Raw genomic sequence first — 14,495 nt, 5'->3', positions numbered from 1 at the left:
AACAATACACCTATTTTCTCAGCAAGCATTTTCCTACTGGTGGACAAAAAAGGGGCTGTGTTCAGGGCAGACCATGTGGGTTTTCACTTGACATCCATGCTGAATGTGTAACTCTGCCCTCCCATGCTGTCAGTCAATAGGATGTTAAAATACTTTTTTTTTGTTTTGTTTAGAATATGGTGACCAATGGCACTACCTGGTATGTAATGCAGACTCCTTCCCTTTTAATATCTTATCTCAATTGAATATTGATAATAGAGTTAGGTGCTGTGTATTGGCTTAGCACTAATTAGAACTAATAGTGAATAAAGAATCCACTCGAAAGAATACACTGGTAGCACTCACGAATCAAATACAATATATAAATAAATAAATAGTCAAATGTGTAGAACATATTTTATTCTTCCTCAGGGAACGGGATGACACCATAACTAAAACTTAACTTTTAATAAGATAGCAAATAAAAACTGGGAAATTAAATCTACAACTAGTAGAGATAAGGAGTATCTCAAAAATAATGATTCTGCACAGAAATGGTCAATGCCCTAACAACAAGAAGGGAAGCATTAATGTTAGGTATGGGGTTCATTTTATGAGTGATCCGTAGGATCTACTAACAGCTTAAAGAGAGATGTGACTTAGATCTTGGGTATATGTAAAGGGTGATCCTAGATGTGATATTGCACGTCAGGATTAATAATAAAACTAAAGATAAGTAACTACAATCCCATATAGAAAGACCTGTTATTTATAATTGAATGCTTCTTAGAGAGGCACTCTATACCTATGATGTGACACAAGTTGTTGGTGCAGACATTTTAATACAGAACCGTAGTTGTACAGCTAATACACCCCAGTGTCAATTGATGCAGAACACTAAAGGAGACTGAATGTGGGAAGTTGAAAATCTTATAGGAGCAAACTGAGCATGTGAGGCAGGGCAGATTTCCAAAAATTACCTTAAACCAGCCCACATCTCGGGGCCCGGAGCTCTCCAATAGTATCCAGGAATAGCTGCAGCTCCCTTCAGATCACCCCAAAACCGCGACCTAGCTATTGTGGGATCCCTCTGTGACTATTGTTCCTATGGAGGCGCAAGCCTGTCTGGATGGGTAGAAATCTTGGGATCAGATAAGACTCTTATAAAGATGGCAAATGTATATATAAGCAGTGTGTTTGTCCCAATAAAGTCTGTTCATGTTTCACCTTAATACTGGTCTTGTCCTGGTTATTAGGGTGGGCTCTTGCTAAAATCACTTTTCCCGCCCTACAGCTACAGGTTCTAGGTACAGGAAGGAAGTCGAAGTATCCGGCGTCCGTCACCACTGGTTGGCAGAGGTGGGATGTTTCCTTCTACCTAGAACATCCAAACCACCACCAGGCCCTCTTTGGAGGGAGCAGCGATACTCCGGGCTTAAAAAAGAAGTACCCTTAAAGACTTGCTGGAAGCTCATGGACAAGTGGCCAGCAACAAATCCAAGGCAGTGATCATCGCCAAGCTAATAGAAAGCGAACAAGCCAGCAGCAGCTATGGCAGTGACCTGGCCAGCGAGCCTTCAACAGGGGGGACGGAGATGTCCGAAGTCCAGAGAGAGATCCAGTGGTGGCTGGCGCACTATGGGACCACCCCACCATAAGATAAATCGGCCAGATCATTGCCGACACTACTCACCACAAAATCTTGTAGGTCCAGAAATCTATTGGGGGTCCCGCACAAGTCAATCTGAGAACCCCGCTGACCCCACCGCTTGGGCCGAGGAATTTGGGGTCTTGCACAAGGTGGACCCGGTACAGACAGCAACTGGCAACAATTGTCTGCATCATTACAAGGAAGTATGGATTAACGGCTGGCAGGCACAACGGCTACGGGACAGCAGAGCCACCATTACTCTTGTCCAGTCACATCTGGTCACCAGTTCGGACCAGACCATGAGATCTGTTACAGTTTGTGTGGCTGGGGATAAGGTGCTCTGGATCCCCACAGCAATGGTCCACTTGGAAGTTCTGTTTGGAAATTATTTGGGACATCTCACATCCTCCTTTGTTATGGAAGGCTCTACGGATGCTTGCTCCGTTACCACCCGCCAACAAGCCTGGCTACAGCACATGACAATGGGACCCAGGTAAGCCGCCCCCACCTGACTTCTACCCCGACCGTTTACTCTGTCCTGGGCTTCCCCCACCAACTTTGCTCAGGACACGTTAAGTGACCAGACGTTAGCCCCATACCGTGCCCGGGGGGGTGGGGGGGACCGACCCTGGTGGGTTTGGAGGGGACCGCTTTGAGTGGGACAGAGAACTCCTGTACCGGGTTATCGAGGGTGGCTGGAGCAGGCAGATGCCCAAGCGACAGTTGGTGGTACTACAAAAGTAACGGTACGACCTGCTACACATAGGGCACAACATTCCCCTGACAGGACATCTAAGGATTACTAGGACCCGCCACTGACTTACCTAGACCTTTTTGCCAGGGATTACGGGGGACGTTAGGCAGTACTGCAGTACCTGTGACCGGGGACCACTCTAAAGCCTCCCTGCATCTCCTCTATATCATTGACGAACCGTTCATCAGGATAGCTATTGACATCGTCGGTCCATTGCCCCGTCCTAGTCCCTCAGATATATACTGATGGTAGTGGACTACGCTACCTGGTACCCGGAGTCAATTCCCCGACCAACATCCAGGCAGAGGCAGTAGATGATGCTCTGCTCCAGATCTTTGCCAGAATGGGTTTCCTCTGGGAGATTATCTTGGACCAAGGGACTCAATTTACTGCTGAGCTCACGCAGCAGCTATGGAGGCTTTGCGGGATAAGACTCCTGCCAAGCTTTCCACACCACCCCCAGACTAACGGGTTGTGCAAGAGTTTTAACGGGACACTGAAACAGCTGCTTTGGATGTTCTCGGCCTCTCAAAAGGAATGGGAGATACCTGCCGCACCTCCTGTACGCTTACAGGGAGGTGCCCCAGGAATCTACTGGGTCCCCCCCTTTGAGTTAGTGTATGGCCGGAGGGTGAGGGGCCCCTAGACCTGCTTAGAGCCCACTGGGAAGAATCAGTTGGACCCTCCATTGTAAGGTACGTCCTGGAGTTCAGGGACTGACTGAAGGACCTCGCTGCCTGAGTGGGAGAGAACCTTCAGATCACCCAAGGTAGACAGAAGCGGAGGTATGACCGTAATGCTCATAACCACACCTTAGAGGTGGGGCAGAAGATTCTGGCCCTAAAACCGACCAAGACAGAAAAGCTGCAGGCTGGCTTGGCAGGGACCCTATCGAGTGATAGAGCAGTTTTGTGATACTACCTACCTGGTAGCCAAATGCGCTCCAGCCATGGAAGGACTTGGAGAGTCTCCCCATGCCAGAACTACCCGGGCGGAGTAGGGAGTCCACATGCATAGGAAACATAAGGCTAGATGAGTGGGTAGGGAGTGTGCAACGAGAGCAAGTTAGACAGGTGTTAGAGAGCCGGCAGGGCATGTTCTTCACAGACTCTGGGTACACCATGATAGCCGTGCACCAGGTGGAGACCCATGGACAGGCGCCCTTTCGGCAGCCAGTTTACCGGGTCCCTGAGTCAGTTAGGGAAGGCATGCACAGTGAGATTAGGGAGAGGCTTGACACAGGACTTATCGAGCCGTCCAACAGTCCCTGTGCATCGGTGGTGCTGGTGCCCAAGCGGGATGGGACGACCTGCTTCTGTGTAGACTACCGTAGGCTTAATGATCGGACTATGACACCTATCCTATGCCCCGGGTTGATGAACTATTCGATTGCATTGCCCAGGGTAACTTTCTAATGATGTTAGGTCTCTGCAAGGGTTACTGGCAAATTCCCCTGGACCCGGAATCCATTCCGAAGTCGGCATTCATCATCCCAATCGACCTGGCAGGTCATGCCGTGTGGGATGAAGAATGCTCCAGCGATGTTCCAGAAGATGGTAGATAGCCTCCTCGATGGCCTCCAGGATTATGCCTGTGTATACCTGAATGACATCGCAATCTGCAGCGATACCTGAGAGGAACACTTAGTCCACCTAGGCACCATTTTGGACCGCATCAGGGCTGCGGGTCTGACGCTGAAGACAGACAAATGCACAGTAGGGTGCTCGGAGGTCCAGTACCTTGGACACAGAGTGGGCTGTGGGAAGTAGAGGCCGGAGCCAGCCAAGATTGAGGCTAACTGACCGACCCCCAGAACCCAAGTCTTAGCCTTTCTTGGTACAGCAGGGTACTGCTGCACATTTGTCACCAACTATAGCACCCTGGCCAAACCCCCTGACCGACCTGACCAGAAAACACTTACCCACCCCGGCTATTCTTGTGTTCGCCCAAGTGTGAGGCTGCCTTCCAGCAACTGAAGAAAGCACTAGTTTCTGCCCCTATCCTAACCCATTCAAACGTTTTTGTGTTCATACAGATGCCTCCATATTTGGGTTGGGAGCAGTGATGAGCCAAGTCGATAAGGAGGGCCGTGAACACCCCGTAGCCTACATTAGGAAAAAACTACTACTTAGGGAAGTAGGCTATGCGGCAGTGGAGAATGAATGCTTGGTATTGGTGTTTGCTCTCAAGAAACTGCAGCCATACTTATACGGAAGGTCCTTCACAGTGCTCACCGACCACAACTCACTAGTATGGCTTAACAGAGTTTCCGGGGACAATGGATGTCTGTTGTGATGGAGCTTTGCCTTGCAGCCATTCAACTTTCCAATTCAGTATTGGCCGGGAAGGAGCAACGGCAATGCAGATGGCCTCTCCCAGCTAACTGAATTGGAATAGAGCAGCCAGATAGCCCCCAGTATCTAGTGGGGTCTGCCGGACTATGAGGGGGACTATGAGATACCAGGCTGCAAAGGCTACCTCCTCTCACACTGCAAATTATTGTTTTTTTCCCCAGCTCCCACTTTTCATTGTTACTATGATTACACCTTACCCAGAAAGAGCTGGCCCCTTCCTGACTCACCGAGACCCAGCCGGGATCTTATGGAACTACTCAATGGCTGGGCTCGCTAGGGATCCCCGCTGAATTTTGACCTAGGTCACTCCGGAGGAACTTTGCCCCAGAGCTCTGCTCTTTTGGGGATTTGTACTACCTTTGAGAAGCAAGAGTTGGGGTGATTGCTAGGAGGGAACTCATTCCGGAACACAGAGATTCGAACCCCCCCCACCCCTCTATCACTGGCTGACCCAGCGTACGCTTTTATCAACTGCCATTCTGGCCCCCAGCAACAGATCATGTTGCTTTTTGGCCTGGGGCATCTCGGGGCCTGAAGCTCCAAACACTGGACCAGCCCATGCGACAGACATGTCTGATAGACAGGTGACCCAAAATGACCTGAACCACAAGTCCTCCAAGGAGTGGAAGAATGGGGGGACCCCCAACCCAACAGAGCTTGGGTGCCAACCCATTTGCTCCTCTAAAGATAAGCAATTCCAAGGAACCCGCTAGGATGTGGTACAGAGAAAAGTGCAAAATAGATCCTAAGGCAGACCTGGCACAACTTACTTTGACCGTCTCAACACAGAGAATTTACTCTCCAAACAGTTGGCCAAACAGTTGGTCGAACAAGCCACAGAGCAGCAGACTGCTGCTGCCACATAAATTAAAGACACTTGCTCCGAGAACAAGTGCCTTGAGAGAGGCCTGAACTCACAACCTTTAGATTATGAGACCGCCACTAACTTGAGCACTAACAAGGTCCAGCTCCTCCTGCTCACTTATGAGGAAGTCAAACTACTCCCCCCCCAAAGGGAAGGGCACATGTAGGGAACAGCACACATGCCCACAGAGACATGAGAGGCCGTAGACTAATCAAGTTGAAGACCAAATAAAGAATCATCCGGACACAACTGAGAATATAACAGAGAAAAAACTCCCCGTAAAAAAGGGAGCACACGCCGTCCAGGACAAAATAGCCCCCATTGAAAAACTGGGTCGTCCCGAACTAGTCCACAGGATCATAAGTCTCCAGACATCAAATAGAAATCCGATTCAAGGACCCAGGACCCAGAGTCATCTAAAACAACGACACCCCCAGGGAGCACAGATACCCCGTCTGAAAAATCAGACCTCATGGGAATGAGATCCGGGCTAACCCCGAGAAACGGGTACAGGACTCACTCATAAATTCCCAGCCCAAAGGGAAGAGAACACCTCTAACAGAAGGCCAACTCCCCACCAACAAGGTGCTAGGCCATAGTCACACAACTACTCTAGAGCCCAAAGGCACCAAGGACCCCACACACGAAGTCCCAGACTAAGGGAATAATGACGAGGACAGAGATCACCTGAAGAGAAAGCAGAAGAGACTAGGCCCATAACCCTCTCAGAGTATCCTTCCTGAGGACCACACCCAAGGAAGAAGAATGCAGAGCATCCCGAACCCTTGTGGAAAAATCCCCTAAGCAAAGCTTGAAAAGGAGGAGACAACCATCTATCATCCCTAATATGGAAACAATGAGCTCCCGGAAGCAGAAAAGAGCCGCACGGCCCTCAACTTCCTAACTTAAACGGCAAAAAAAACGCTAAGAGAAAATGGACGGAGTCCAGCCCGTCTCTACCAGAAGGAAGAGACCTGAGAAGGAACAAGTCCTAAAAGGATAATCCCAAGGAACCGTAAAAGGCAAAACCGCCAGGAACTGGCTGCAAGAAAGACCTAAATCCTTCAACTTCCAACCCACTATAGGAAGGAAACAAACTAGATCCCTCAAAATCGGAACCAATAGAGTATTTCGCAGCTGATCTCAACGGAGTCACAGCAGACTAGATTGAAAGGCTAATGAGGCACAATCCCCCTTGCCCCTAGGCAAACCACGGACCATCAAGTCCTCTTGGAATGCTAGCTGAAACTTGTAAAAGAAAAACAAATAATAGTGGCACTCTGCGCCCTAACTGGACCAGCCAAGCATAGCAGGCTCCACATGTCTGAATAGGCTTTAAGGACAGAAGCCTGAACCCAAGGGCCCCCAGCACTGACAAGAGGGAGAGATAAACAACAGACAAACAGAGGACCAACACGTCCCCATGACCAAGTTCCGTGGAAGTAAACACAAAATCGCGAGTATCGATTCCAGAGAAGAAAAATTCCCAAAGGGAATAACAAAACAAACATGCGCCTAGATTTAGAGTTCTGCGTTAGCTGTCAAAACCAGCGTTAGGGGGTCCTAACGCTGGTTTTTACCGCCCGCTGGTATTTAGAGTCAGTCAGTAAAGGGTCTAACGCTCACTTTCCAGCCGCGACTTTTCCATACCGCAGATCCCCCTACGCCAATTGCGTATCCTATCTTTTCAATGGGATCTTTCTAACGCCGGTATTTAGAGTCTTGGCTGAAGTGAGCGTTAGAAATCTAACAACAAAACTCCAGCCGCAGAGAAAAGCCAGGAGTTAAGAGCTTTCTGGGCTAAGGCCGGTTCATAAAGCTCTTAACTACTGTGCTCTAAAGTACACTAACACCCATAAACTACCTATGTACCCCTAAACCGAGGCCCCCCACATCGCCGCCACTCTATTAAATATTTTTAACCCCTAATCTGCCGACTGCACATCGCCGCCACCTACATTATCCCTATGTACCCCTAATCTGCTGCCCCTAACATCGCCGACCCCTACATAATATTTATTAACCCCTAATCTGCCCCCCCAACGTCGCCGCTACCTACCTACAATTATTAACCCCTAATCTGCCGACCGGACCTCACCGCTACTATAATAAAGTTATTAACCCCTAATCCGCCTCACTCCCGCCTCAAAAACCCTATAATAAATAGTATTAACCCCTAATCTGCCCTCTCTAACATTGCCGACACCTAATTTCAAGAATTAACCCCTAATCTGCCGACCGGACCTCGCCGCTACTCTAATAAATGTATTAACCCCTAAAGCTAAGTCTAACCCTAACACTAACACCCCCCTAAATTAAATATAATTTTAATCTAACGAAATAAAATAAATCTTATTAAATAAATTATTCCTATTTAAAGCTAAATACTTACCTGTAAAATAAACCCTAATATAGCTACAATATAAATAATAATTATATTGTAGCTATTTTAGGATTAATATTTATTTTACAGGCAAATTTGTATTTATTTATTTATTTATTTATTTTATTTATTTTTTTCAAAGAGCTTTATTGTCATAATAATGATCAAAGTACAAACTTGGCTCTGGTTACAATATGAGCCTATAGAATTTCTCAAAAGCAAGTGATTTACATAAACATGGGTGGCTACTAATGAATCAAAGAAGACAAGTTTAAGATATTTTTCTGCTCCATGACAATTACAAGGAATGACCTCTACCAGTACCAAAAGAAAGTTCGTGAGCCACTTTTGGGCTAAGAGAGAGTCCATCGTAGCATTTGGTTGGTAAGGAGCTAGTGAGATAAATTCAGAGTATCATAAAGAAAAAGATTATACCTTCAAACATTATTTTTTCGCCAATCGGCAACAAGTCGATTTTGTTGTTTCATTCAAAATGTCATATACGTCAATGTGGTATCACACCACAAAGTGAGCAATGGGGTAAGAAGGGTAGGAGGAGAGGAAGGGTCCTAGGGGGGTTATTAGCTTAATAGTGTGCGTCTGGTAGATTTTGGTCAGTAGTCCAGTAAGTGTGTGGTACTATTCCTTTTTATGTATTTTTAAAATTCCCTTCTGACCTAGCAAAAAGAGTCGCCTCACGCTCTAGTCGTCCCTGTGTGCATTCCAACGCATCATCATGTACTCATGTGTTTCCAACCTGCCTAACCCAAGAAAGTGGTACCTTTCCATGAGTAGTAAGCTATCTACTTGTTGTTTCCAAGATATAAGGGTTGGGGTTTCGGTGGATTTCCATTTTTGTGGTATTAGGGTTTTAGCACTGTTAATCATTATGTATAATAGATTCTGTTTAACGTCGTCTTTAAGGTTCGGTAGGTCATGGAACAGCAGTAATCTAGGATCCTTGGCTAAGTTCGTATCTAAGGTAATGTTTATGTGTCTTATGATGTTTTCCCAGTAGGAGTCCAGTTTCTCGCATTCCCACCACACGTGGAGCATATCTGCAGGTAGCCCGCAGCCCCTCCAGCATCTATTGCTGGTCTGCTTGTATATTTTTTGTATTTTTACAGGGGTAAGGTACCATCTAGACATATATTTATAGTTTGTTTCCTGTATTTTGGCCGAGACAGAAGCTTTTTTGTGGTTGCGGAAAATCCGCATCCATTCCCCATACGAAATTTCAATGTTTAGTTCTCTGGCCCATTTATGACAATATGAAGGTAGCTGCTCTTTTTCAGTGTTCATTAGTAATTTGTATAGTGTTGATATAAGGTGGCGTGGAGGCAGCGCAGAGATGCATAGCGTTTCAAAATGTGTGCGTTGTCTTTTAATGTCTTTTTGTAATTTGTGGGAGTTTATGTAGTGGGACAGTTGTGCGTGTATGAACCACGCCTGTGGGTTGTCGCCCAATATCCCCTCCAACTCAGTCAATGGCAATATTTTCCCTCCGTTCAATACTGTGTGGAGAGTGCAGTCTTTTAGTTGGGTTGGAGAGCCCGAGGTCGGTCTAAGTTTGGTCATGAATGGTAGGTCAGGATTTCCAGCAAGAGGGGTCAGCGGTGCTGGTCTGGATGTTATTTGTGTGCTAGTGTTAATCAACGCATCCCATTTTTGGAGCGCTTCCTCCAGTAGGGGATAGTTACCAATGTTTCCAGGTCTTTGTTTTGTCTGCAACCAAGCAATTCCTCCAATATTATCAACCTGTAGGATTTCCCTATCTAAGCCTATCCACTGCCTAGTGCCTGAGTTGTGTCTCCAATCCACTATTTTCTGTAAGACTATCGCTGTTCTGTATAGAGTTAAGTTTGGTTAGCCCAACCCTCCTCTTTCTCTTGACATATATAGAGTTTTCCTAGGCACTCTGGGTTTGATCCCATTCCATATGAATTTTTCTATGTTACCTTGCAGCTGGGTTAGGTAATCTTTTGGCAATGGAATGGGCAAAGCCTGTAATATGTATAGAATGCGGGGGAGGATATTCATCTTGATGGTATGTATCCTACCTATCCAGGACAGTGTCTTATTTTTCCATCTGGAGAGGTCATTTGTGACTTCTTTTAATAGGGGAATGTAATTTTTTGTAAATAGGTCGTTAAAGTGGTGTGTGATTTGAATGCCCAGGTATTTTATTTGATAGTGTTGTATCTTGATGGGGCAAGTGTGTCAGGGTGTTTATGTTGATTAGCTCAGATTTAGAAAGGTTTAAATGAAAATTTGATACTTTGCCGTATTCTTCAAATGTTTGTATGAGGGGTGGTAGGGAGCTTTCTATCTTGGTTAATGTAAGTAAAATATCATCGGCATACATTGCCAACTTATATTCCTTTTCCTTGGTAAAGACACCTCTTATTTCTTTTTGCACCCTAATCCTGCATGCTAGCACCTCAATGGATATAGCGAACAAGAGTGGGGACAGGGGGCATCCCTGTCTCGTCCCGTTTCTAATACTGAAAGGCTCAGATAGGACTGAATTAGTCCTGACCTTCGCCGTTGGGTCAGCGTATAGGGAGAACACATTCTCAATAAAACTATTGCCTATATTCATGCCTCGCAAGGTAGCCCTGAGAAAGTCCCAGTCCACCCTGTCGAAGGCTTTTTCAGCGTCTGTGGAGATGAGAACTAGGTCTTGTCCAGTGTTACGTGCCAAGTCTGCAAGCTGTAGCACCTTAATGGTGTTGTCCCTTGCCTCCCTTTCTGGTATAAAGCCCACTTGATCAGATGATATAAGGTGTGGGAGAAGGGGGTTCAGTCTGTTTGCCAGTATCTTAGCGTATATTTTTTACATCTGTATTCAGAAGGGAAATTGGCCGGAAATTTTCTGGTGCATCTGGGGTTTTACCTGGCTTAGGTATCATAATGATGTGAGCTTCTAGCAATGATGCCGGGAAGCCTCCTGTTTGCTTGATTGCATCGAAGAGGAGTAGTAGGTTCGGGGCAAGTATGTGGGCAAATTTTTTATAATATTTTACTCCGAAGCCGTCTGGGCCTGGGCTTTTCCCCGAGGAGAGGGATTTAATTGTGTCTAGGATTTCTTTAATATTGATTGGGGATTCTAATTTTTCTGTTTGGTCTTTGTCTAATTTGGGCAGTTTAACTCCTTCTAGGTATTTAGCTATCGCTTGTTCCTTTTGGATTGGTAGACTGTTTTCAGTGTCTGTCTCACCTAAATTATATAATTTCGCAAAGTATGAGCGGAACACCTCTGCAATTGATGTACTGTCATGTTTGACCTGGTTGTGCTTATTTTTAATATGGTGTATATGTGTTTTCAGCTGCCTGCGTTTTAGTGTTCTAGCCAGCAGCTTCCCTGCCTTATCTCCCTGCTCGTAGTATCTTTGGCGCAACCGTAAAGCCCTTTTCTGTTGTTCTTGTTGAAGATATACATTAAACTCTGATCTTGTCTGATTGAGGCGGGTCGTGATTTCAGCATTTTGGGGGTTTTTTTGTGTTCCTGTTCTAGTTGCTTGAGGTTCTCTAGGGTCGTGTTGTACCTAGTTCTGTGCTGTCTGATTATGTGTGCCTTATGTTTCATTAACAGTCCTCGTATTACACATTTATGTGCCTCCCACACACTGACCTGTGACACATCGGGTGTGTTATTAATCTGGAAGTATTCCAGTAGATTTTTCTCTATGTCTGGCTGTATCAAAGGGAGGTCTAGGATACTGTCATCTAGTCTCCAGATGTACGGGGTGACTGGGGAATCTGGCCACTCTATCTGACATGTCACAGGAGCGTGGTCTGACCATGAAATGGAGTGAATCGAAGTGTTCCTGACTAGGGTGAGGCCTATTGAGTCAGTGAAAATATAATCAAGTCGAGAGTATACACCGTGTGGGTTAGAGAAAAAAGTGTAATCCCTGACCGCAGGGTGAAAGGTGCGCCACACGTCATATAGTGCCAGTGTACTTATTTGATTGTTTATATGATTGATATCTTTTTTGGGTATGTTTGATTTGCCTCCCGATGTGTCAATGTCTGGGTGGAGTGGGACATTTAAGTCTCCGCCCATGAATGTTACTCCCTTCAAGTTGTCCAGGATTTTCCCCGACAGTGTGCGCATAAATGCAGATTGTGATCTGTTTGGCAAATATACGTTTATGATTGTGATTGGGCGTCCATGTAGTTTGCCAGTCAGAATAAGCACCCTGCCTTCAGTGTCTTTCTCTATGTTTGTAACTTTTAGTGGTATGTTTTGTCTTATGTTTATTCCTACACCACATTTTTTTGTGGGTCCAGATGAGAAGTAAGCAGTGGGGTAGTAACGGTTATACCATTTTGGTTCGGACCCTTTCTTGAAGTGTGTCTCTTGAATCAGAACAATGTCCCCCTGTAGTCTGTTTAAATCATGTGTAATGATGGATCTTTTTTGTGGAACATTGAGTCCCTTTATATTAACCGATATAATATTTATTTTGTGTTGTTTTGAGGAGGTAGCCATCCTTAGTGAGTGTGCTATGTCTATAAAGTGTTAGTTTCTATGAGCCTACCGTCAGCTTCGAGTCCTCAAATCTCACCGTCTGAGTGCTTGCAGTGTCTATCCAACCGAAAGAATTATGTGAGCAGCCTAGGAGTCTAATGTGGGATGGGAGTGGGAAGGGGAGGAGGAAAGCAAAATTGTCAACAATATTTTATATACAAATATCAACTTAAATATTTTAACACAACAGGATCTGATATGCCCAGGTCTTGTCAGTGAAAAAGAACTTTTATACTCTTGATGTGTTGGAAGAGGGAAGGGTTCCCTATCCCTAGGGGCAACAATAGTGGTGTTCTAAAAATAGTCTTATGTTTGTCACGCTAAAGCGTGAAGTTTTGGCATGTGGAGGGGTTACAAATACTTCGTCTAATCGTTTCCTGAGAGGATCATGTTGTGTGCTAAGAGTTGTTAGTTAGATATTTCTGGTTAAGTGTTAGTTTTTACTCATCAATAATCACCAGGCTCATACCTAACATTTCTGCGTTTCTTATAATTATTTGGTAACAATATTAAACATCAACAACTTGTATGCATTCTTTATATAAATACTCATCTGTCCCTTGGCTGTAGGAGATTGTGGTGTTCCCCCAGGGCCAGTAGAGAGATTATCCAAGCAGGAGAAGCAGCAAAAAGTCAAAACAGAGATAGTCCTATGTAGTCCCACCTTGAGAAGTAGTAGGGGTAATGGAGGATGGGCATAAGCCTCCTCCGGAGCTGGGTTGAAATGGTCTCCTGTGTCTTTGTGGCAATGGTAGATCCGGTGGTGTCGGGATTTTTATTTGCAGTGTTTCACAAAATGCTGGAATGTCTTCCATGTTGCGTAATGATGCAGATTTATCTCCTTTTGTGGCCGTAATGCTCACAGGAAACCCCCATCTGTAGGGTATCTTCTGAGCTCTCAGTATCGTGGTCACAAATTGTAGGTCCCTTCGTTTCTGTAATGTAGCTGGGCTCAAATCTGTGAAAATTTGGATAATTATGCCAGCGTGCGTGATCTGATATTTCTGGCGAGAGTGTCTTAGTATCTCCTCTTTTTCTGTGTAGTTGAGGAGTTTCACAATGATGTCTCTCGGAGGGTCTTTTGCTGGGGGTTTGGCTCTCAAGGCCCTGTGAGCTTGTTCAATAGTGACATCTGGGGCTGTATTTGATCCTTTAACTGTTCTGAAGAGGTCTTGTAGGTATCCTGGAATTGCGGGTGGGTGAATGCTTTTGGGGACCCCTCTTATCCTGAGATTATTACGGCGCCCTCTGTTGTCAAGATCTTCTACTTTTTCCATGAGGTTGTGAATAACTTCCTCTTGGTCATATGAGAGCTGAGATAAATGCTGTATGTCCTGAGTTGCTATGTTATGCCCCTCTTCCAAAGTGGATAATTTGCGTTCCACTTTCTTTATGTCTTTTTTCATTTCACCAAACATTTCTCTCATGTCAGACATTGCTGATTTAATGTCGTCTTTAGTTGCTAAGTGTAGTAAGTCAGCTTTGGTGATCTCACACGTGGCTCCATCAGCCTGCATGTCCTCATTTAGTGTGGTTTTAAGGGCCATTTCAGTCGTGTTTGAGATCTGAGGTACTGTGCTATCAATGGGTTTCATATAATGATTTATCTTCTTTGCTTTAGCTGGAGTGTCTAGCTTGGTTTGTTTTTTTGCTAGCATAACCAGGGTATTGTGGTCAGCTAGATTCTTCTATTAAGTTTACTGATCAGTTCTAGTCCACCCAGTGAGTGAGCACTTTGTCATAGGGGTATATTCTAATGCTCCACGTCAATCCCCTAGGTGTTAGATATTATGTTGAAGCTTAGCTTGAAATAGTGTGGAACAAGCGAGCTGAAAAAGTGCCCTGCCTTCAACAGAGTATCAGTCCATGTATATCTTTGTACTGGTTATTAAAGACAACAAGGGTGCGTGCGTGGGTCAGATAGATTTACTTTGTACCACCACGAGGTTAGTTAGGCCCGTGCTGCATTTTT

This window comes from Bombina bombina, chromosome 4 (assembly GCF_027579735.1).
Source record: "Bombina bombina isolate aBomBom1 chromosome 4, aBomBom1.pri, whole genome shotgun sequence".
NCBI lineage: Eukaryota > Metazoa > Chordata > Amphibia > Anura > Bombinatoridae > Bombina > Bombina bombina.
This window is presented reverse-complemented; position numbering follows the sequence as displayed.